Genomic DNA, 23999 nt, shown 5'->3' with positions numbered 1-23999 from the left:
CATATATATACACACACACACACTATAACTATATATATATATATATATATATATATATATATATATATATATATATATATATATATATACAGCCTATATATGCAACCACCAATCAGCAGCTAGAACCTAGGTTCTTTGCTGCTCCTGAGCTTTTCTAGAATAATCTTTCAACAAAGGATAACAAGAGCAGGAAGCAAATTAAATAATAGAAGTAAATTAAAAAGTTATTACATTGGAACCTAAACAGCGTTATTTCATCTCGCTGTATAGCATACTAAACCAAGCCAAGGCAAGAAATAACCCTCAATGCAAGGAGCTGCTAAAAAACTAAGGCAGCCGATATTCAAAGCTTTTATATATAAAAACTACCCTACTTGGTAATTTTAGCCTCCAGCCGGCTACTTAAGAACGGAGTGCCTAACTGCCCCTCTGAATAACGAACTCTGGTTGGGTCACTACTTGCCACCCAGCACTCCGCTTATTTCTGAACATACCGACCCTTGCAGAAATTTTTGGGCTGGGTCCTCCCGCCGCACGCTGTTCTTATTTCCCTTCTACTTCCGTGGGGTCGTCGGGGACAGCGAGTGGAGCTCTGAAGGCAGAAGGGCCGCAGGAGCACATACCCTAGTAAGGACCAAGCTTGCCCGCCTCTCTCGAGATCTTCAACTGGTACTTACCTGCTGCCGGCGGAGTGGGCTTTCTTTCTCCTTGAATGGATCGCGGCGCTGGATTGATACCGGCGTCTCTGTGGTGACCGCAGTGGAAACCGGCTTCCGCATCCTGTTGCTGGGCCCTCCCCTCTCCCACCGGTGTTGCACGAGAGGGGTAGGAGTCGGATCTCCCGTTGTGGTAGGGTGAGATCCGCGGAAGCACTCTGCATAAACTGTGAAGAGCTGGTTGCTACTCTCTCCCTCCTCTCCCACCGGTGCTGCGTGAGAGGGGGAGAGCTTGCCAGATATCCCGAGAAGGGCTTTGAAAGGACCAAGAATCTGGACCAATACCATTGCAGTGACCCACGGCAAGCAGCTAAGCAGCGTGCGAGGGAGGTAAGCCTATCTGTAACACCAGACTCAGCATTTTTCAAAGTTTTAAAACTACAGGGTACGAAGGTGTGTGGGGGGAGCAGTGGGCTTGAATATTTCAAAAGCAGGTTATCAAAGTGGTGAAAGAAGTTAATTGCCCAGACGGGGGAAAAAAGAAAAAAAAAAAAAACGGCCTCCATATAAAAGGAAATAATCCTGAGAATTATTTGGCTGAGGACAGAAGGGCTCCTGCCTACTTATAAAAGACATTTGTGAAAACAGTAAATACTTCAAAAGGGGAAGAAAAGAAGAGAGAGAGAGGGATAGCTGGAGGAAAAGAAGAAGAAGAAGGGGAGGAGAAAAAGAAAAAGAAAGAACTTGCTGGGTTAAACATTATATTCAATGCTTAAAGGACATTCTGTGTCATATTGTTACCCTCTCCAACTGCAAATGTTGAGCTCCTAAAAAATCATTGGGAGATATTTCACCCCTTCTTAGTCTCTACATCCTCTTCTTTAGTGAAACTTTTCCCTTTTTTTTTTTTTCTTCTATATTAGTAGTAAATAACATAGCATTGAACAAGATAGAAAATAATCCTATTCTGCCGTAGTTGATTTAAAATTACAAGAAGTCTTTAAAAAATTAACCCTTTTTCTTTTGTTCATAGGTACTGAGGTATAATTTTTCTATCCTTAGTGATCTGTGTAAGGATTCATATGTATAAAATTTATGAGTTAGGCAGTAGTACTCTGAGTGAAAATTGGAGACATTAAAAATAGATGTGAAATATATAGCTCTATTTCTCACCTCTAAGGGTTAAATAAGTTCTGTTCCAAACTGATACTATAGTAGTTACAGAAAGCTAATGTAATATGCTGGTTTTTGTTTTATGTCACTTAAGAGATGGGTTGTGTGTTACTGTTGCTTTATAAAATTGCAAACGTAAGGGATAAGAAAAGAAAACGTTGAGATATACCTTGTTCTCTCTTTCTTTTTTCTTTTTCCCTTCATCTTTTTAGATGTTAAGTGATCATTATTCTATTGCATGGTGACATATGAAAGGAATCGCAGGTACATACTCCAGTGTTAAGTACTGGTACTCTGATTAAAGGGAAGAGGGGGAGAAAAGAAAGAAAAGAAACTGGAAATTACAAATACCCGATAGAAATAAATAGTTAAATATTCTTGTTTCTTTTCTAAAGGTTCCGGGTTTGCTTTACCTGGCAAATACACTAAACTTTGGGACAGGGAGACATAGAAGTAAATCTTTTTCTTGTAGTAAATAAAGAACTTTTAGGATTAATCAATCTCTGATCTCAGAGTTCAGGAAAATCTAAGTTCAAATATTGTCTCCCCCCACGGCTGAGTAGGAGAACATAATCACAAAATCACATAGTTTTCACTAGATACACGGTTGGATTCTGTACACAGAAAACTGTTAAGTGGGTGGTTACTACCCTCTTCCTTCCTCTCTTGTGTCCTTGTTTTTTTTACGGCACAACACTTGGGGGGTTTTTTTGGGTTTTTTTTTTCTCCCCCTTCCTTCCTTTTTTTTTTTTTTTTTTTTTTTCACAATTCACAAGAGCACTTCACCATTATTCTTTTCGCTCCTTTTTTTTCCCTTTCCCGCTCCTTTCTTTTCCTCTTGTTTCAGGATTATTCAGTGGAAACATCCACAAAAAGAAGGGAACTTGCCCCACATTGCACAAAATTCATTAAACAAGGTGCAAGGGCCACTTTACTCTATCCGGCAAAATTGAAAATAGCAATAGACGGTCATAATTATTTTTTTGATACAGCACAGGATGCTGAAAAATTTTACATGGAAACCTACCCCTCAGCAGCAGAACAGAGTAGTGGCGGAGTAAATTAAAATTAAGTTAGCCTGTTAGGGAAGAGGAGAAAAGGAAGGGAAATGGAAGCAATTGAGTATAAGGGTGTAGAGGGAACGGGAATGTACCTCCTCCGAGTGCTTGGTTTAGGTGGGGTACTAGGGATAACAAAACCTTCAATTACCTGCGGTATGTGTGTTTGTTTGCCCCTGTGTGGGTTTTTTTTTTTTTTTTTCTTTTCTTTTTTTTTGTGTTTTTTGTCTTTTGTTTTTGTTTCTTATCAACTTCTTCAGTATTTACTAGATGAGTACAAAAAATAATTTTAAGATGACATCCTGGAATATAGGAGGTCTCACCTCCCCTATCAAACGTAAGGCAATACTTTCTTATTTGAAAAAAAATAATACTGATTTAGCCTTTCTACAGGAAACCCACTTAAAAACAGACGAAGTCCGCAAACTCAAGACCTCTTGGGTCAAGGAAGTTATCTTCTCTTCTACAACAAAAAGGAAAAGCGGGGTAGCAATCCTGCTAGGTAAGAAAATCCCATACGAAGTTATACAAGTAGAAACAGATAATGAGGGTAGATACTTGATTCTCAAAATTAAAATTTTAAAAATTCTATATACATTCTGCAACGTTTATGCTCCTAACGTTTTCAGTCTCTATTTCTGGGAAAAACTGCAGACTAAACTTATGTCATGTGCAGAGGGGTACCTAATCCTTTGTGGAGACTTCAATATGGCTCCTAAATCCCCCATTGATAGGCTCAGACGGGACTCTAGCTTAAAAAAAATAAAGAGATAATTTAGAATCTAAATTATTCCTTAAACTGGCTAAAAATTTAAAAGTTTGTGACATATGGAGACTTCAAAATACTGATCTCAAAGAATATACTTGCCACTCCCGAGCACATAAAACACTATCTAGGATAGATTTGTTTCTGGTAGATGACAGAGTATGTAAATCCCAGATAAAAGCTGGAATCTCTCCAATTACAATCTCAGACCATGCTCCGATCTATCTAGAACTCCAACTTGGGAATTTTAAGAAAGGGAACAGATATTTTCAGTTCCCGCGCTACTTGGCATCTGATAATAAATTAAAAAATTGGGTGAAAGCCAAGTTTCGCGAATACGCGCATCTGAATCAGGAATATGTAAATAGACCGGCCTTGTTCTGGGAAACAGCCAAGGCAGTTTTAAGAGGGGAAATATTGGCATACAGTATATCTAGATCCAAAAAATTAAAGCTAAGAGAGGAAGAGCTCTTGAAAGCAGTAACAAACGCTTATAATCGATACTTTGAGAATTGGTCTAGATATATCTCCACACTTGCAGATAGGGACTCTATTCTTCTATACAAAACAACACAAAGCGACTTAAGATTTCAGTCTAAATTATATCATTTCGGGAACAAAACAGGGAAACTCCTGGCAAATCTGGTTAGACGGGATAAAGCATCTCCCATTATAGACAAGATAATAACAGAGGGGAAGTGCCTGAATACACCAACTGAATTGGTTGGAGCATTTGAAGAATACTATAGAACTCTTTATACTGCCAAAACTTCAAATCTTATAGAACGTGAAGAATTTTGGAAGAATTTGGTTCATACGGCTCTAACTCCTGATCTCTTGGACAAGTTACATTCTCCCATTACCGAACAGGAAGTTCTACTAACTATTCAAAACCTATCCTCTAATAAAGCTGCAGGGCCAGATGCTCTCCCAAATGAACTATATAAAATAATGGCTCCTGATATAACACTCCATTTAACTTCACTATTTAATGAATTGTACGTTAAAGGCACAACTCCATCACCTGATTTTGTCGCCTCAAATAAAGTTCTTATTTTAAAAGCAGGAAAAGACCCGATGAGGAAAGAATCTTACCGACCAATAGCATTATTAAACACAGATTATAAAATACTAATGACGATTCTGGCAAGAAGGCTCCAAGTCCTTCTTCCCAATATCATTCATACAGATCAAGCTGGGTTTTTAGTGAAGCGTAATTCTTCTGCCAAAATCAGGGAAGTATTCCTCACTATAGAGTATTTTAAAGTAATGGGAGAACTGGGGAACAAAGGGGAAGAGGATGCCCCTGATAAGGCTATCATTTTTATTGACGCTGAAAAAGCATTCGACTCAGTGCATTATGATCATTTGTCCTTCACTTTGAAGAAATTTGGATTGGGGGGCAATTTTCTCCATTTTTTTGACAATCTATATAAAAATGCCTCAACCAAAATAATAGTAAACGGGGACTTATCTCGTGATATTAAATTAGGTAGAGGAACAAGGCAGGGGTGTCCTCTCTCCCCACTCTTATTCGACCTGGCTATAGAACCGTTGGCCATCTTTATACGTCAACAGTTAGAAGGAATAAGGATTAACAAGAAGGTAATGCGAATGGCGCTATATGCAGACGATGTTTTAATATATATCTCAAATACTCAGGATATAGAGTCAATACTACAAAATCAGAGCTTCTCTGGATCAAACAAACAAAACATTCTGCTACAGAAATCCCCTTTAGTATAGTTCAAGATGCAGTTAAGTATCTAGAACTTTGGATATCGGGTAACCCTGATAGGTGGTATAATCTGAACATAATTCCGGTTCTTAAGAAGGTAAAAGAAGCATTTAAAAATTGGCAGATGCTCCCCCTTTCTTTATCAGGCCGCATAGCTTTATATAAAATGACTCTGTTACCAAAAATATTATATGTTCTACAAAATACTCCAATTATCCTTAAATCTAAGGATATCCTTTCTTTCAACTCTGCCCTACGTTGTTTTATTTAGCAGAACAAAAAGCCTAGAATCTTATTAGTCAAACTAGCTTTGCCTATAAAATTCGGAGGACTCTCTCTTCCTGATTTACGCAAATATAATCAGGTCTTTCTAGCTCGTATTATAGCAGACTGGTTATCCAACAGTAATTATATTACAAATATAGAACTGGATTCTAACATAATATATCCATTCGATGTACGAGCATTAATACATTGTAACAAAAAATCCGTTCCCCTTAGCAATAAAAAAAATAAAGTCAATATGTAATCCACTTGTTATGTGGAAAAAGGTTTGTAATCTTTTATCTATAGAAAACAGGGTATCAAGATATAATCCGTTCTTAAATAACCCGCAGTTTCAAGCTGGTATCCAATCAGCTCCGTTTATACATTGGGAGACTCAAGGGCTTGTATTTGTACACCAACTACTGGATTTTGAGAATAAATGTATTAGAACCTTTGACTCTCTTAAAGAAGAATTTCATATACCTAATAAATTTTTCTTTGCCTATTTGCAGGCAAGACACTATGCTGTCAATCTTACAGCTGAGTATGGATGGGACTGGTCTTTGGGGAAGATAGAAAATTGGCTGCTATTAGTTAGGAATGGCCTAACTTCAATTTCTTATATATATCAAAATCTGGTCTCTATCAAAGGCACAGATATAATTGAAAAAATCAGAGAGAAATGGGCTGAGATGTTAAGAATGGAAACTCTTGACACCGCTGTAATTACCGCGTCAGTTCAAGCGGTCGCTAGGGCAACTCTCTCGGCAACATGGAGGGAGGCACAGGTTAGGCTCCTTCACATGTCATACTTTACACCGAAAAAGGGGTCACAGTGTGCGAACTCTAGCTTTAAAATATGCCCTAAATGTTCTCTGCCTCTAGCTAACTTGATACACATGTTTTGGGAGTGCCCGAAAATAAGAAATTTCTGGATGAAGGTTCAATACTGGATGGTTAATATGTTGAGTCTCCCTCCTTTTTCTCTCTTACCGTCAAAGGTGGTCCTCTTAGCTCATAATGAGGAAGTTTCCCCTAGCAACATGAAAATTGTCAATCTGATAATATTAGCAGGTAGATATCTAATTTTAAAGAAGTGGAAGACGGGAGCCGTTCCGAACATAAACGAAATCAAAAACTGTTTAAAGAAACAATGTTTGATTGAGCAAGTCAATACTGACTTGCAAAGTGAAGTAGATGTTAAGAAGTTCTTTACAAAGTGGTCTCTATTTATAAAAATTCTCCCCTCCTCGGAAATTGAATACTTAATATACCCATTCAGAAATACTGAATTAGTATTGTTGGGAATATGGTGACTTACCTGTTTAATTTATCCTTCTGTCTTTTTGTTTTTACATATTTCTCTTTCTAAACCGGTCTTTTTTTTTATTTTTTATTTTTTTTTATTATCCCCCCCCCCCCCCGCAGGTAATGTTTTCATTAGAACAGTCAGAGTATTGAGATATATAGGTAAATGTGTAAAAATGGAAAACTCCAGCAGAGCTGCAGTTATGGATACTTTTCATTTATAACTCTTCGTTTTTTCTTATGCTGTAATATATTCATATTGCCTTAAATGGGCCGGATTTTCTTTTAATTTTGTTTTGTTTTTGTTTGTTTTTTCTATGTTACATAGATGTATAACATGAAATAATTGGCCCTGCGAGGCGCAAGAACTGTATATGAGTTTCAAAGTATTCTCTGCTGGATATAAATAAACAATTTAAAAAAAAAAAAGTTATTACATGTTATGCTCTGTCTAAATCATGAATCTCTAATTATGACTTTACTGTCCCTTTAATACATCTTCCCTTTATGAACCGTTAAAGTAAACTTTTAACTTGTTATTTTTAAAATAGGGTAATATAAATGTATATTTTATACTGTATATTTGCCTCATACACAGTAAAAATATAGTTATAAAACTTTTACTAAAATATGCAATGGAAAACTACTTCTATTCAAAGATGAAATGCATTCATCTATGTTTCAATTTTGAGTTGTATGTCCCTTTAATTATAAAACTTGGAGACAAATGTGTAATCTGCAAAGTGACTATGCAATCGTAATTCAAAGGTTAACTGAGATCAATATGCGATTTCTATTACTGCTCCAAAGCAATGTCATGTAAAGAAAATCACTATTTTATAGATCCTTTAAGGTGTCAGTGTGAATTAGCGCCAGTAAGATTAGACCCTGTAACATGCTTAAGCCATAAATATTACTTAAGATAGAGGAGATAAAAAAAATAATCAGATCATAACCTGCCTATCTGATTTATGTAAAATGTAACTGCAAGGGGAATAAAGGGTGAATAAACTTGAGGTCAGTGAAATGAAAATGCAGCAGAGATTAGTGAGACTATTGGGAGACAGCCAAAAGAAAAAGAAAAAAAAGGGGGAATGCTGTATTATGTAGCAATCTCTGAAGAACTCTGGTGTATGTATGCAGCAGTCTGTTTAGATAATATATATATATATATATATATATATATATATATATATATATATATATATATATATACACACACACACACAGACACACACATATGTATAGATTTCAATAGCAGCATAATGCTAACTTTAAAGTCGTCCATGCCCCTTTAAGTATATATATATATATATATATATATATATATATATATATATATATATATATATGTGGTTTAAATTAAAGGGACAGTATACTATAAAATTGATTTTCCCTTAAAGTGAATGTAAATTTTGATGCCAACGTGCCCGTTTTTAAAAATTTGATTAAAAACAGGGGCACTTTAATTCATCAAAATTTACATTTCACTTGCGTTGTGACAAAATACTCACCTTTTAATATTGACAGCCGCTTCAGCTTCCTCAGCCCGTCGCAAAGCCTCTTCCTGGGTCTAAAATGAGGAATCCGGCTTCCTCCAATCACGGCGTTGAATCAGACACTGATTCCCCGGGGGGAAGCCGTGATTGGAGGATGAACGATCCATTATTTCTGACGTCAGAAATGGCTTGCGACGACCGGGGGAAGCTGGAGCGGCTGTCAAGATTAAAAGGTAAGTATTTTTTCACAACACGAGTGAAATGTAAATTTTGATGAATTAAAGTGCCCCTGTTTTTAATCGAATTTTTAAAAACCAGGCACTTTAGCATCAAAATTTACATTCACTTTAAAGTGAAGGTAAAGTTTTACCTATCTGTAAACAGTAACAAATTATTCCTAGTTTAAATAATAAAATCGCTAACTTTATTTTTACAATTCCTTATATAATTATACAATAATCTTGTTTTATATTTACCTACCGTTCTCTTAATAAATCCTCCCCACATCCATTTCCTGATCTTAGTGAGAGAGCGACGAATAGAGCGGTCCCACCCGCTCTATACGTCTCTCAAAAGCGTGTTCAGGAGGAACCAAATGAACTGCGCATGTGCACAGCATTGACTACTAAGCTAATGTGTATGCGGTAATCTGCTATCCCCAACAAAAATTCTAAACACCTGCGCAGATCATCCCTTAGGTGGATGACGTAGTTTGACAGCCACCTAACGGTCAGGATTTCAATAGGCAGTTAAAAAAAACGTGACCTGCAAATAAAAAAAATAAATTATGACGGGTTGAATTTACGGCTCAAAAAAAGTAAGTTTAAACCTCTAAAACTCAGTTTATACTTCGAATTAAAAAAAAACTGATGAATGAGAGTACTATTCATTTTGTGTGACTAGTATAATTAGATGCGATCGGGCGAACTTTACCTTCACTTTAATGTGTTTCCAAGTACTTTTTTTACCAGCTGCAGAGTATAAAATGTACGAGATTTACTTTTTTAAGGTTTGTGTATATGAATTAGTCTATTTTGTGTTTTTAAGCCACAACCTAATAAAATGGGTTGAGCTTGTAGGAATAATCAGATCTCATTACTTTTTTTTTTTTTTTTTTTTTTTTTAATTTTTTTATTGAGACAATTAGCAATAAGAAGACATGAACAACATTTATATATTGAAATTGAAACAACAAGAAGCATCCTGCCCAATCATATATACATGCCCAGCAATAGACCTGCCAGGGTTGTAATTAGGTAATAACTCAGACTTTCGTATTCTGGCAGTGTTATCACAGGTAATGTCCATGTCTTCGTTGGTCATTGATCCCACAATAATCAATAAAATGTCTCTTTTCAGGATGTTTTAACACCAGAACAATAAATCATAAACAATACAAAACAAGGAATACCAAAACCGGTTGCATTAATTCAGGATACAGGTCACAAGACATATTTTACATATCTAAAAAATAGTGGTCATGAAGTTTATTGGGGTGTTCAAAAACTATGCATGATATTTTTTTTTTTTTTTTTTTTTTTTTTCACGTACCAGTTACCTTCTGTGTATAAGACTCCCATAGAAACAACATATCATGAAAAAGATTTAAATTCCCTGTCCTAAGATAATAAAAACGTTCCATCAACAAGCAATGATCTACTAGTGTTCTCCACTCTTGTTCTGAGGGGATATTGGGTGTTTTCCACTTTCTTGGAATCAGCTGCTTTGCTGAGTTGAGTAAAATTTGGAAAAGGTGCTTCCTTATCTTACATGTTATCAGGGGCCTGTCATTAAGTAGTGTTATGTCTGTATTAAGAGACAGTTGTAAGCCTAAAATATAATTTATATTATTTCCTATCTTTTCCCAGAAGGGCACCAATTTGCTGCACTGCCACCAGATATGTGAGAAAGTCCCTTTCTGCCCACATCCCCTCCAGCATCTGTCACTGGCCCTACTAAACATGTATTGGATTCTTGTAGGAGTTAAATACCAACGCATCATGATCTTGATGTTCGTTTCTAGAGCTTTGTAGGAGTGGGCTGATTTTGCCAAGACTTTAAATCTCGTTTTCCAAGTTTTACTTGATGTTTGGGAGCCTAGTTCCCTATCCCAGCCTGTAACATAACTAGGTAGTGTGGAATTCTTACAACTCAGGAGCAGTTTATAGATAACGGATATGAGTCTCTTGGGGACTATGTCGCTGACACATATTTTTTCAAACGTGGTGAGTTCACGTGTCAAACTGCTATTATGTTTATGCCTAAGTATAAAATGGTACATTTGATGATATCTTATCCATGGTTTTAAAAAACCATCACCCAAATGTTCTATCTGGGCCTTGGGTAGAGGTTTCCCATTGTGTGTTAAAAGATAAATGGGGAGTGCATTAGAGAAATCATTTTTAGTTGCTTTTTGAGATTCCCCACCTACAGGGAAGTCCTGAAGATTAAGCAGAGTGCATAGGGGCGAGTATCTGGATGACAATGTGGGATATTTTTTACGCAGGTAGGTCCAGTCTAACCAAGTCATGTTTATGGTAGAAGATAGTGAAATTGTAGGTTTATGTGCTACTTCTGGGTTCCAACATAGAACTCCCAAATTATTTGTGTTTGTCAAGTCATTTGCCAGCTGTGTCCATTTCTTGCAGTTAACTGCCTTTGAGGAAGTCAGTTCGACCACCTTTTGTAAGGATATTGCTTGTTTATAAGTTATCAAGTCTGGGACCCCCAATCCCCCCTCTATGGTTGGTGTATATAGAGTTTGTTTGTTTATCCTTGGTGGTCTACGTCTCCAAATATAGTCATTAATAATGGCTTGTAGAGTATGAATGTCTTGCAGTGCCCCTTTCAGTGGCAAGGTTTGTAACAGGTACAGTGCCTTTGGTAGTAGTGTCATTTTTACCGCCTGTAATCTCCCCAACCAGGATAAATGTTTAGGTAGCCAGTTTGAAGTGAGTTGTTTGAATTCTCCTATCAATTTGCCGTAATTTAATTTTCGTAATGTGGTAGGGTCTGGGGACAAGTGAAGGCCTAAATATTTTAAGGATTCTTTTTGCAGCCTAAATGGGCAAGTTTGTAAGATTTCAGATATGGTTTTAGGGGGTATGTTCAAGGTGAGTAATTCTGACTTTTTAAGATTTACCAAAAAATTAGATACCCGCCCAAATTTGGATAATTCCCCCAGTACCACAGAGAGAGATGTAGTCGGATTAGTAAGGGTCATTAGGATATCGTCTGCAAATATTGCCAATTTATATGATTTCTTGTTTACCGATATTCCGCTAATTTTGGGGTTTGATCGTATGTTAATGGCCAGTGGTTCTAGAGAGAGTACAAACAATAGGGGGGATAAGGGGCAGCCCTGTCTAGAGCCATTCCTTATTTCAAACGGCTCCGAAAGGGAACCATTGACTTTAATCTGGGCTGTCGGGGATTGGTATAGTGCAGTAACTTGTCTTATAAATTTGTCAGGGAGGCCAAAATGGTGTAATGTGGATTGTAGGAATGTCCAGTCTAAACGATCAAAAGCCTTTTCGGCGTCCGTAGATAAGTAAATGGCTGGAATATTGTTAGTCTGTATGTGGTCTAAAAGGTCTAGTACTTTAATGGTGTTATCTTTTGCCTCTCTCTGTGGTACAAAACCTACTTGGTCTTGGTTTATTATTATAGGAAGAATACGGTTCATTCTGTTCGCCAGAATCTTTGCATATAACTTCAGGTCGACATTCAGTAAGGATATCGGTCTGAAGTTTGCAGGGACATCTGGATTTTTCCCGGGCTTGGGTAATACTGAGATATGCGCCTGTAGCATTGAATCTGGGAAGTGGAGTTGGTCTGGGATGAGATTGAACAGGCGTGTAAGAAATGGGGAGAGAAGATCAGAGAAGACCTTGTAATATAGACCCGAGAAACCATCAGGGCCCGGGGCCTTATTTATCTTCAGGTTTTTGATAGCTTCCCTAACCTTCAATTCCGTAACTGGAAGAGAGAGTGGTTCCAGCAGGTCCTCCGGTATTTTGGGCACCGGAATTTCCCGCAAGAAGTCCTCACATGCTTTCTTATGGGTTGTTGGATCCCTATCTGGGAATAGGTTATATAGATGATGATAGAATTGTTTAAATAAGTCCGCTATACCTGTCGTGTCTTCAATATGTCTTCCGGTGTCACTAGTGAGGAAATGTACATATGATTTAGCCTTTTGTTTTTTTAATGCCTTTGCTAGCAACTTTCCTGCTTTGTTCCCTTCGCTATAAAATCTTTGTTGGGAGTGTAGGTGTTGTTTTTGTGCCTTCATATGGAGGAGTTTGTTTAGCTTGGATCTATATTCATTAAGTTGACTTAAAATAGTTTCATTAGTCGGCTGCGTTTTATGGAGGTAATCCAGTTCTAATACCCTTTGGGCTATGGAGTTATATTCTTGTCTATCTCTTTTGTTTCTTTGAGCTTTTAGCTTTATTAATTCCCCCCTAATGTAACTCTTGTGGGCTTCCCATATCGTACCCAGATCCACTTCTTTGTTGTCATTTATTGTAAAATAAGTGTCCAGGAGCTGTAGTAATTTGTCTTTAGAGTCAGCGTCAAGTAGGATTGATTCATCTAGCTTCCAAATGAAAGCTTTAGGGGGAGCTGATGGCCAGTGTAGACTACAAGTCGTCATGGAGTGGTCTGACCAGGTAGTATGTTTGATATCTGCACCTGCCACCCAAGTGAGAGCCAAGTGATCTACTAGTATGTAATCTAACCTGGAGTATGTTTTTTGGGGATGGGAGAAAAAGGTAAAGTCCCTTTTCCCCGGGTGTAGATATCTCCAAGTATCATGTAATGTTAATAACTTGAGATTTTGCCAGATAGAAGCAAGAGTTGTTTGAGGGACCCTAGAGATGGAGGTGGAACAGTCTATTTGTGGATTAAGGGTAACATTAAGGTCCCCAGCCATTATGAGAGGACCTTTTACTAAAGGGATTAGTTTAGAGGTGATTTTTTGTATAAAGGAGTCTTGGTTTTTATTAGGTACGTATAGATTTACCAAAGTGATTGGCTTACCGAATAGAAGGCCTACTAAACATAGATATCTACCTTCTTTATCTTTGTCAGAATGCAATAATGTGAATGGTAGAGATTTACTAAGGAGTATGCTCACACCATTAGTCTTTTTGTATGTATTAGGGCAATGGAAGTGTTGGGTAAAATGAGAGGAAAAATATTTAGGTACTTTTCCTAACTTAAAGTGGGTCTCCTGCAGCATTACTATATTTCCCCCTCTATTTTGGATGTCCCTCATAGCCGCCCTCCTCTTAGCCGGACAGTTAAGGCCTTTTGTATTTTGTGAAATTATAGATATTGTGTTCCCCTGTGTATCATGCATTTGGGTAAAAATAGAATAATATTTGTAAGACCTGCTTATTTAGACGAGTCCTGTAATTGCAACCTAAACAAAAAAAAATACTTTCAACACTAAACATGTCATAACTACTAACTAATATATTAGTATGAACATTAAAAAACATAAACATTATGTAACTGAGGAAACATTTCCTCTTTGCCATGCAACAACTTGTAATACTACAATAGCAATAAATGTAATTTTAACTAAAAATAGGTACTTCCCCCTTGTATTTTCACCGGAGGAGGAAAATATTATTGCCCTATTGGATATGTAGGTGTCCAGCATAGTTCAGAATGCAATGGTAGATCCACATCTTGAGACACCTTTGTTTTCTCCTAAAAGGAAAGGGGAAAACATATAGCAAACTTCAACATGAGAGTAACAAAGCACATATAACACCAAAAAAAAAGACAATTGGTCTCCGTGGTAACGCATATATTTAGAAAGAGAAAAAGGATATATGATGTATCTGTTCATGTCCCCACTCCTGGGATATTGTTTGTGGTCGAGGTTTGTCTACGTGGTTTTTTTGGTTGAGATCTCTGCCATTCCAGTCTCTGTGGAAGAGGGTCCATGAGTCGCTGAGCTGTTCGGTGATCCGCCTGTGGAGGGATATCAGGAGGTTGAGGTGTTGGTAAATCTAGAGTCTTGCAAATTTCTGGGATGTCCTCCCATGACCTGCAGGATATCCTGGTTCCCTTCCAACTGATCAGCAAGTGAAATGGGAATCCCCACCTATACACTATGTTCTGCTTTCTGAGCATGCTTGTAAGAGGGGCTAATTCTTTTCTTTTTTGTAATGTTCTCACTGAAAGGTCTGGGAACACCTGCAGGTTGGAGTTGTCATATTTAATTGGTTGTTTTGCCCTCGCCAATCTCATAATTTCTTCCTTAACTGTATATTTTGTAATTTTAGCTATAACATCTCTTGGTGGTTGAGTGTCAAGAGGTTTAGGGCGCAGAGCTCTATGAACCCTGTCAAACTCCACTATGTCAGCTGCCTCCTCTCCCCTAAGAAAGGTGAATAAGCCCTGCAGGTATCTTTCTAGATCCGTTGCCTCAATGTTTTCAGGGATCCCTCTAAATCTGATGTTTTGCCTCCTGCTTCGGTTTTCAATGTCATCAATGTGATTTTCAAGGTCTTGAATGTAATCCCCTTGTTTCACCATTTGGGAGTGTACTTCTGAAATAGTTTTTGCCTGTGCATCTTGGTCAGTCTCTATTTTTTCTATCCTGTGACCCAGATCATTGAGATCCTTTTTTATATCCAATAGTTCATCTCTTATGCACTGCTTCACTTGGGAAATTAAAGATGAGAAATCTTGTTTTGATGGCAAAGAGTTAAAAAGGGCTTTTGGGATGGTGATTACCTCTGAGGCACTGTCCTCTTCAGAATCTGAGGAGATTGCTGTGTCTTGTAGATTTATTGCAGCCAATTGTTTGTTAGAGGGATTGGGCTATTCAAGAGATTTAAAAAAATTATTGACTGAAGGAGTTTTAGTAGGGGCAGCTTTCCCCTGTATTTCCTTTATCTTCCCTTTCTTTGGTGACATGTTGTGTCTCTTCCTCCCCTGTAGTTTTGTTCTTTTTTTTTATGCAGTCAGAAAGGTTTACAGTCCTTTATTTTATATTGCCTGCACTGGGAAATATTTTGTTATTAATGTGGGCATATATGTAATGCTATCGTTTACTTGGATTATTGCCCCTCCAGCTCTTAGATGTGCAACAGAACGCTGCTAATGTGTGTGACTGGACTTGTTGCGCAGTTTGTGTGACTTGTTGCGCAGTCTGTATGAAGCACGGCCTCACCTCTGCTCCCCTGCAGCGTGTCCGGATTCAGCCGAGTCCCAGCTTCAGAAGCTCCGGTATCCCGGTCGACCCCTGTGGTGCAGCTGAGAGCAGTCAGTTCAGGTAAACAGTGCTCCGTCTCTGTTGTTTTGTATTCCCGCCGCTCTGAGACTTTGCGATGCTGTCGTGTGGCCTAGACCCTGATTTAGAGATGCCGCCAATCTGTGATAACTAGGATCGCTCTTCTTATGCGATGAAGTTAAGACCGTAGCCAACACACAGCCCACGATAGTTATGAGAGCTGGAAGGGGGTACAAATCCGTTTTATTTTGTTATTGCATGGCTCAGAAGCGAGAGCTCACTTAAGGTGCAGCCGCCATTGTTGAGCGCTGGCTCCGCCCCTCCCCAGATCTCATTACTTTATCACATTGTGTACATATACATTCTTCTTTATCTTATATCTGTCCGTAAACCAATCACCAATACTTGGAGAGAACAATGGAAAATTAACATTTTATTACCTTATCTCTTCTATAACCCACTGGGAGTGTAATTTCTTCTATTCACTGTGTTTACACAGCTTGGCCTTGAGACCAAAAACTTTCAGGATGGGTGGGGATACCACAGGCTAAATAAACTATTTCAAATGCCAATATATGGGTAAAGGAAATACAATTTAATACATTCCAGCAGGTAAAGTTGATCATTGGGAACAAATTAAAGGGGAGAACATTTTTGAGTAAACTGTCCCTTTAGTTCTACTTTTCCCCATGCCTTTCAGAGAGGCTGATACATACATGGTATGCCTATGTAGGCTGCATTATTCCTGAACTGGTACATGTTGATTGCTCAATGCAATACCCCAGATATGCAACTAGTGCTGCCGACTGGATCAGCAACGGGTTTCGATCGGGAATAGCAGTCCACTGCGGGTCCCGAGCGGAACGTCTACTGTGTGTTTAACCCCTTTGCAGGGATTAAATACACAGAGCGGAGCCGATTATTTTCTTTGCTATAACAATAAGTGGGAATATATATATATATATATATATATATACACACACACATATATTTTGTGTAAGTATGTATTAATTACAGTAGTTATATGTATTTATTTATTTATTTATTTTTGTAAAAACCAGAGAGAAGAAATTTCGACATGAAGGGGGGGTGACTTTGTGAACAACAATTTATCAATGGTTTTCCACAAGGACGAGTAGGTAACTGAGCTTGTTTGGCAACAATCCATTGCAGCTAGTAGAGCCGTCATTTCTAGAGTTACACTAACAGTGGTCTCTATCAAGTTAATGAGGCAAAAGGGAAGCCTGGAAGAAAATAAATCACAGGTGGACAGACTTGGCTTTGGTTCCCACAAATGACTACTCGGAACATTTAGGAGTTGGAAAGGGTGGATATTTCCTGTGGACACATACACCAGACTTCTAATGCATCCAGCCTGTGTTTTAAGAACCAAATATGGATACAGCATTTACATGTAGCATGGTTTGAATATTGAAAACATATTTTTTTTTTCTTTTTAATTTCTTTTCTAATTACCTGTGAACATGGAAATGTCAAGCGTTTATATTCGATGGGAGAAGCTCAAAGCATAACAGAAAAACAGGGTTACATCAAAACACTCTGAATTACTATTTACAAGCAATGTATTTTTTACTATATATCCATATAAAAAGCACTTAAAAGGGAAAGTCTAGTCAAAATTAAACTTTTCTGATTCAGATAGGGCATGCAATTTTAAGCAAGTTTCCAATTAACTTTTATCTTCAAATGTGCTTTGTTCTCTTGGTATTCTTAGTTGAAAGCTAAACCTAGGTAGGCTCATGTGCCAATTTCTAAGCCCTTAAAGGTCGCCTTTTATCTCAGTGCATTTTGACAGTTTTCACAGCTAGATAGTGCATGTGTGTGCTATAGATAACATTGTGCTCATTCCTGTGGAGCTATTTATGAGTAAGCACTGATTGGTTAAATGCAAGTCTGTAAAAACAGCTGAAATAAGGGGGCAGTCCAGCCACGGCTTAGATACAAAGTAATCACAAAGGTAAAAAGTATATTAATATAACCATAATGGTTATGCAAAACCGGGGAATAGGTAATTAAGGGATTATATATATTTTTAAACCATAACAATTCTGGAGCAGACTGTCCCTTTATTAGAGAAAATAATGTTTTTGTTTGTATGCATAAGGCTAAATTACAAGTGGAGTGCTAAATTATGGCACACCCGCAAACGGGAAAAACATAAATTATGCTTACCTGATCATTTAATTTCCATCTGTGGGAGGAGAGTTCATTGCTGCATTCATTACTTGTGTGAATTCAGAACCTGGCCACCAGGAGGAGGCAAAGACACCACAGCCAAAGGCTTAAATACCTCCCCCACTCCCCTCATCCCCCAGTCATTCTGCCGAGGGAACAAGGAACAGTAGGAGAAATATCAGGGTATAAATGGTGCCAGAAGAATAATATTAAATTAAGGTCCGCCCACCGGAGCAAACGGGCAGGAGCAGTGGACTCTCCTCCCACAGATGAAAATTAAATTATCAGGTAAGCATAATTTATGTTTCCATCTTAATGGGAGGAGAGTCCACTGCTTCATTCATTACTTCTGGGAACAAATACCCAAGCTCTAGAGGACAATGAATGAACAAAAACGGGAGGGTAATAGGATGCAGACTCTAAACTGAGGGCACCACAGCCTTTCTCCCAAACACAGCTTCCTTTAAATTTGTAAAACTTTGTAAAAGTATGTAAAGAGGACCAATTAGCCGCCTTACAAATCTGCTCCACAGAGGCCTCCTTCTTAAAGGCCCAAGAAGAGGCCACAGCTCTAGTTGAGTGAGCCGTAATTCTCTGAGGAGGCTTATATCCCGCTGTCTCATAGAACGAATTATGCTCCTCAACCAAAAAGACAGAGAAGTGGAAAAGCCCCTCTGCCCCCTAAGCTTCCCTGAATACACCAGAAATAAGGACAAAGTCTGTCTGAAATCTTTCCTGGCCTGGAGATAAAACTTCAAGGCTCAAACCATATCCAAGTTATGCAGTAAACTTTCCTTAGACAAAGAAGGGTTAGGACACAAGGAAGGAACTACCATCTCCTGATTGATGTCACAATCTGACAAGTGTGACAGGTTAGTATCCTCGCTCCTGACATGGACTTGAGTGTAGAAAGCAGGCAGCGAAACTCATCAACGCTGATTGCTTGTGGAGCTGTTAATCTGAGTCAGGATGGTTTTGCAGAAAGACTCTCCCTGCATCTCTGGACTCTAACTTTCGCTCAGGCTCTCACTGAGAGGCTGACAGGACTACTTAAAACTCCACTCCCAATGCGAAGAGAACTACCCTCCATAAGAGACTACTCCGAAACTCCGGCACTTCTCTGCCATCCTCCTGTAACGAAATGCAAAGAATGGGGGATGAGGGAAGTGGGGGAGGTATTTAAGCCTTTGGCTGGGGTGTCTTTGCCTCCTACTGGTGGCCAGGTTCTTAATTCCCAACAGTAATGAATGAAGCCATGGACTCTCCTCTCCTTTAGATGGAAACTGTTCTTTTTAATAAATTAATTTGCAGCCCAGTGACATAATACTGAAACACCTCTTCAACATGTTTGTAATATATCCTGAGCTGTGGCCAATTACAAACAGAAATAACTTTCCAACTTCTATTTTCTGATTTGTTTTGTTCTTTTTGTATCTTTTATTGAAGAGTTCAACTAGGTAGGCTCATAAGAGCTCAGGAGTGTGCACGTGTCTTTAGTACTCTATGGCAGCAGCGTTTTTGCAACATTGTATAAGATACAAATAATGTTACAAAACACTGCTGCCATAGAATACTATAGGCACGTGCACACTCCTGAGCTCTTATGAGCCTACCTAGTTTTAATCTTCAATAAAAAGATACCAAGAGAATAAAGCAAATTTGATAACAGAAGTAAATTGGAAAGTTGATTAAAAATCCATGCTCTGAATCCTGAAAGTTTAATTTTGACTTTACTGTCCCATTAATTACATTAAAAATACAAAAAAACTGTTTTATCTAAATCATGCAGTATGTATACAAGCCTGTCTGGGATCACAGGGAATAAAAACCAACACGTTTTTTAGGCAAATTGCTAGAAAAGCAGGCAATATAAATCATAATATAATAACAAGTATTTTTGTTGCCTATCCATAATTTAACACTTTATAGGGAATGAAAATGAGATTGCAGTTGAAGAATACAATTTTCTATATATCCCTGATCCAACATGCAGAAGGTTCCTGGTACATAAATATGCAAACACATATGGGATGCTGAACAACCGTGCTATTTATTGCATCTTCATACAATTATGTGACATTTCCTATATCCTATCCAGCTTTTATCCATCACATCATTTGGAAAATGTCAAAAATCTGACAAATATAACGCATATGTAGTATAGCCAATAAAAAAAAAAAAACATCATTCTTACTTTTACCATTTATTTAGTTATTAATAAAGACAGTTATATAGAATACATATGAAAGGGTAAAGAATAACTTTTCAATGTGAAATTAAAATTAACAGAAAAAAAAAAAAAAATGCATTTTTTAAACCATAAATATGGGTTGTTGGCAGTAAAATGTTTCACAGGAAAAAACAAATAAAATAAAGTAAAACACCATGGGGCATGAAACCCAATTTTGTTTTCTTTCATGATTAACCCCTTAATGACCACAGCACTTTTCCATTTTCTGTCCGTTTGGGACCAAGGCTATTTTTACATTTTTGCGGTGTTTGTGTTTAGCTGTAATTTTCTTCTTACTCATTTACTGTACCCACACATATTATATACCGTTTTTCTCGCCATTAAATGGACTTTCTAAAGATACCATTATTTTTACTATAAAAAAAAATGATAAAATATGAGGAAAAATGGAAAAAAACACACTTTTTCTAACTTTGACCCCCAAAATATTTTACATATCTAAAACCACCAAAAAACACCCATGCTAAATAGTTTTCTAAATTTTGTCCTGAGTGTAGAAATACCCAATGTTTACATGTTCTTTGCTTTTTTTGCAAGTTATAGGGCCATAAATACAAGTAGCACTTTGCTATTTCCAAACCATTTTTTCCAAAATTAGCGCTAGTTACATTAGAACACTAATATCTTTCAGGAATCCCTGAATATCCCTTGACATGTATATATTTTTTTTTAGTAGACATCCCAAAGTATTGATCTAGGCCAATTTTGGTATATTTCATACCACCATTTCACCGCCAAATGCAAATCAAATACAAAAAATCGTTCACTTTTTCACAAATTTTTTCACAAATCTTTCGGTTTCTCACTGAAATTATTTACAAACAACTTGTGCAATTATGGCATAAATGGTTGTAAATTCTTCTCTGAGATCCCCTTTGTTCAGAAATAGCAGACATATATGGCTTTGGCGTTGCTTTTTGATAATTAGAAGGCCGCTATAATGCCACTGCGCACCCACAAGTGTATTATGCCCAGCAGTTAAGGGGTTTAATTAGGGTAGCTTTTGTAGGGAGCTTGTAGGGTTAATTTTAGCTTTAGTGTAGTGGTAGTAGACAACCCCAAGGCATTGATCTAGGCACATTTTGGTATATTTCATGCCACCATTTCACCGCCAAATGCGATCAAATTTAAAAAAAAAACGTAAAATTTTTCACAATTTTAGGTTTCTCACTGAAATCATTTACAAACAGCTTGTGCAATTATGGCACAAATGGTTGTAAATGCTTGTCTGGGATCCCCTTTTTTCAGAAATAGCAGACATATATGACTTTGGCGTTGCTTTCTGGTAATTAGAAGGCCGCTAAATCCTGCTGCGCCTCACACGTGTATTATGACTAGCAGTGAAGGGGGTTAATTAGGGAGTTTGTAGGGAGCTTGCAGGGTTAATTTTAGCTTTAGTGTAGAGATCAGCCTCCCATCTGACACATCCCACCCCCTGATCCCTCCACCTAAACATTTTTTTTAGCATATTTACATATGCTACTGTGTAGGATCCCCCCCCTTAGCCCCCAACCTCCCTGATCCACCCCAAAAACCGCTCTTCTAACCCTCCCCCCCCCTGCCTTATTGGGGGCATCTTGGGTACTGGTAGCTGTCTGCCAGTACCCAGTTTGCAAAAAAAGTGCTTTTTTTTTGTTTGTTTGTTTTTTCTGTAGTGTAGCTTCCCCCCCCCCCCACAGACAAACCCCCCCCACCTTGCTGATCGTTTTTTTTTTTACATTTTTTTTAAACATTTTTTATTTCAGCATTTTCTGTAGTGTAGCGGTTCCCACCCGCTCCCTCCCCGTGCACGCGCCCGCCCCCACCCTCCCGTGCGCGCCCCCAGCACGATCCCGCCCCCCTTCACAATCACAGGGCCATCGATGGCCGCCACCCGCCTCCCGGTACGGCTCCCACCCACCAACGCAGTAAGCCACCGATCTCGGTGCCAGAGAGGGCCACAGAGTGGCTCTCTCTGCACCGGACTGGCTTATAAAAAGGTTATTGAGGATGCCCTCCATATCGAGGCATCACTGCACTAACCGGAAAGCATCTGGAAGCGAGCAGGATCGCTTCCAGCAGCTTTCCACACTGAGGACGTGCAGGGTACGTTCTCAGGCGTTAACTGCCTTTTTTCTGAGGACGTACCCTGCACGTCCTCAGTCGTTAAGGGGTTAAGATAAAGCATTTAATTTGAAACACAACTTTCTAATTTACTTATATTATCATTTTCTTTGTTCTCTTGGTATCTTTGTTGTGAAAGCAGGGACATAAGCCAAGGGGCGAGCACATGTCTGGAGCACTATATGGCAGCAGTTTTGCAAAAATGTCATCCATTTGCAGGAGCACTAGATGGTATATATTATATATATTATATTATATATATATATATATACTATATATATATATATAGATATATTATATATAATTATATATATATATATATACATATACACATACATATAAAACATATATACATATTCGCACTCACATGCACACACACACAATGTGAGCCACAGAAACCCAAAACAAAATTGTATACAATGTGGCTCCCTGACATCCAGTATTTGTCATTGCTATTCTATATTGGTATATGCAGAATTGCCCAAGAAGCTAGGAAGCAGAAGAAAAACAATTAGGAACTGAAGCTGCCAGGCACACGTCATTTGTCATGGCTGATATTTAGCGGAAGGTTTTAATATGTCTTTCCTCAGTGATTACATTTTCACATGACACGTTGTTTTTTTATGCCGTCTTTTGAAAAATACTTTAATAAATTACTGTTGATTTAATAAAAAAAAAAAAAGCATCCAAAAATGTGTAACTTGTATAATTTGAACACCTGACTGCATTATGCTACAAATGCTATATATGATTGAAACAGGTTTAGAGTGTTTTTCTATTTATATCTATGAGTATAATTAAGGATTCATGTGAGAAGCAGCTGGGGGTTTCCATAGCGCTGCTAGCCAAGATGTCACTTGTTGACATATCAGGCACTTACTGGAACCCTGATGAATTCCATATGACTTATTCTAATACAGAAAGCATGCACACAGTATGACTGTTAAAGGGAGCGGCGCAGATGCCCCTCTGTGGATAGGAAGGCCAGAGGACCCACTGTACTGTGAAGACTCCAAAGCGTCAAGCCCCTTTTAGATAGTGGGACACAAGATTTGCACTATATCCTCTCTCTTTTATAAGTGTCCTTCAATACCACATAAGAAAGGGTTTGAGGCAACTGATTATCATTTGGAGATATTAGCATACATGCATAGTCAAGCAAAATAATTTATTCTAGACAATTCATTTTGGAAAGAAATCTCATTTTTGAAAATACATACTTGCAAGTTTCAGGTGCACACAGGAAAACAATAAGCCCCACATTTTTCTCTTTTTTGAATATTTTGAACATGCTTTTCCTTTCTTTTCTATGAGTACCTCATTAAAGATTTATAGATAATAATAATATCAATGAAGGTCTCCAGCACTCCATTTCATTGATATTATTCACTACTGGAGGGTTGTGGCAGTACCCTTGGCCTTACGTGCACCCTATCCTCTGTGCTGCACTCATTTGGGACTTTGTAAGATTTATAGATGATGTACTAAATATATGAATATGACACTGAATGAGTTTAAATAAATTAGAAAAAGTTGAATTTAACCTTCACCCCATTTATGGGATCTGTTTACAGTCAACTTTTAAGACCTATTACTTCTGAGAATAATAGTGATAAAAATACAAAAGTTGTTTTTTGTTTGTTTTTTAAATAAAAAACATAGACTCATAATTGTTTTCTACATGCCCAAACTGGATTAAGAACATTTCCATTTGGGCAATTTTGACATT

General features: G+C 37.8%; 1 protein-coding gene across 1 annotated transcript in view; it reads right to left on the bottom strand.

The window, feature by feature from the left end:
* UTRN (utrophin) overlaps nt 1-23999 on the bottom strand; it is a 1395536-nt gene that overhangs the window by 1340258 nt on the left and 31279 nt on the right. The window lies entirely within an intron of this gene.

Source organism: Bombina bombina, chromosome 4, assembly GCF_027579735.1.
Source record: "Bombina bombina isolate aBomBom1 chromosome 4, aBomBom1.pri, whole genome shotgun sequence".
Classification (NCBI taxonomy): domain Eukaryota; kingdom Metazoa; phylum Chordata; class Amphibia; order Anura; family Bombinatoridae; genus Bombina; species Bombina bombina.
This window is presented reverse-complemented; position numbering and strand designations above follow the sequence as displayed.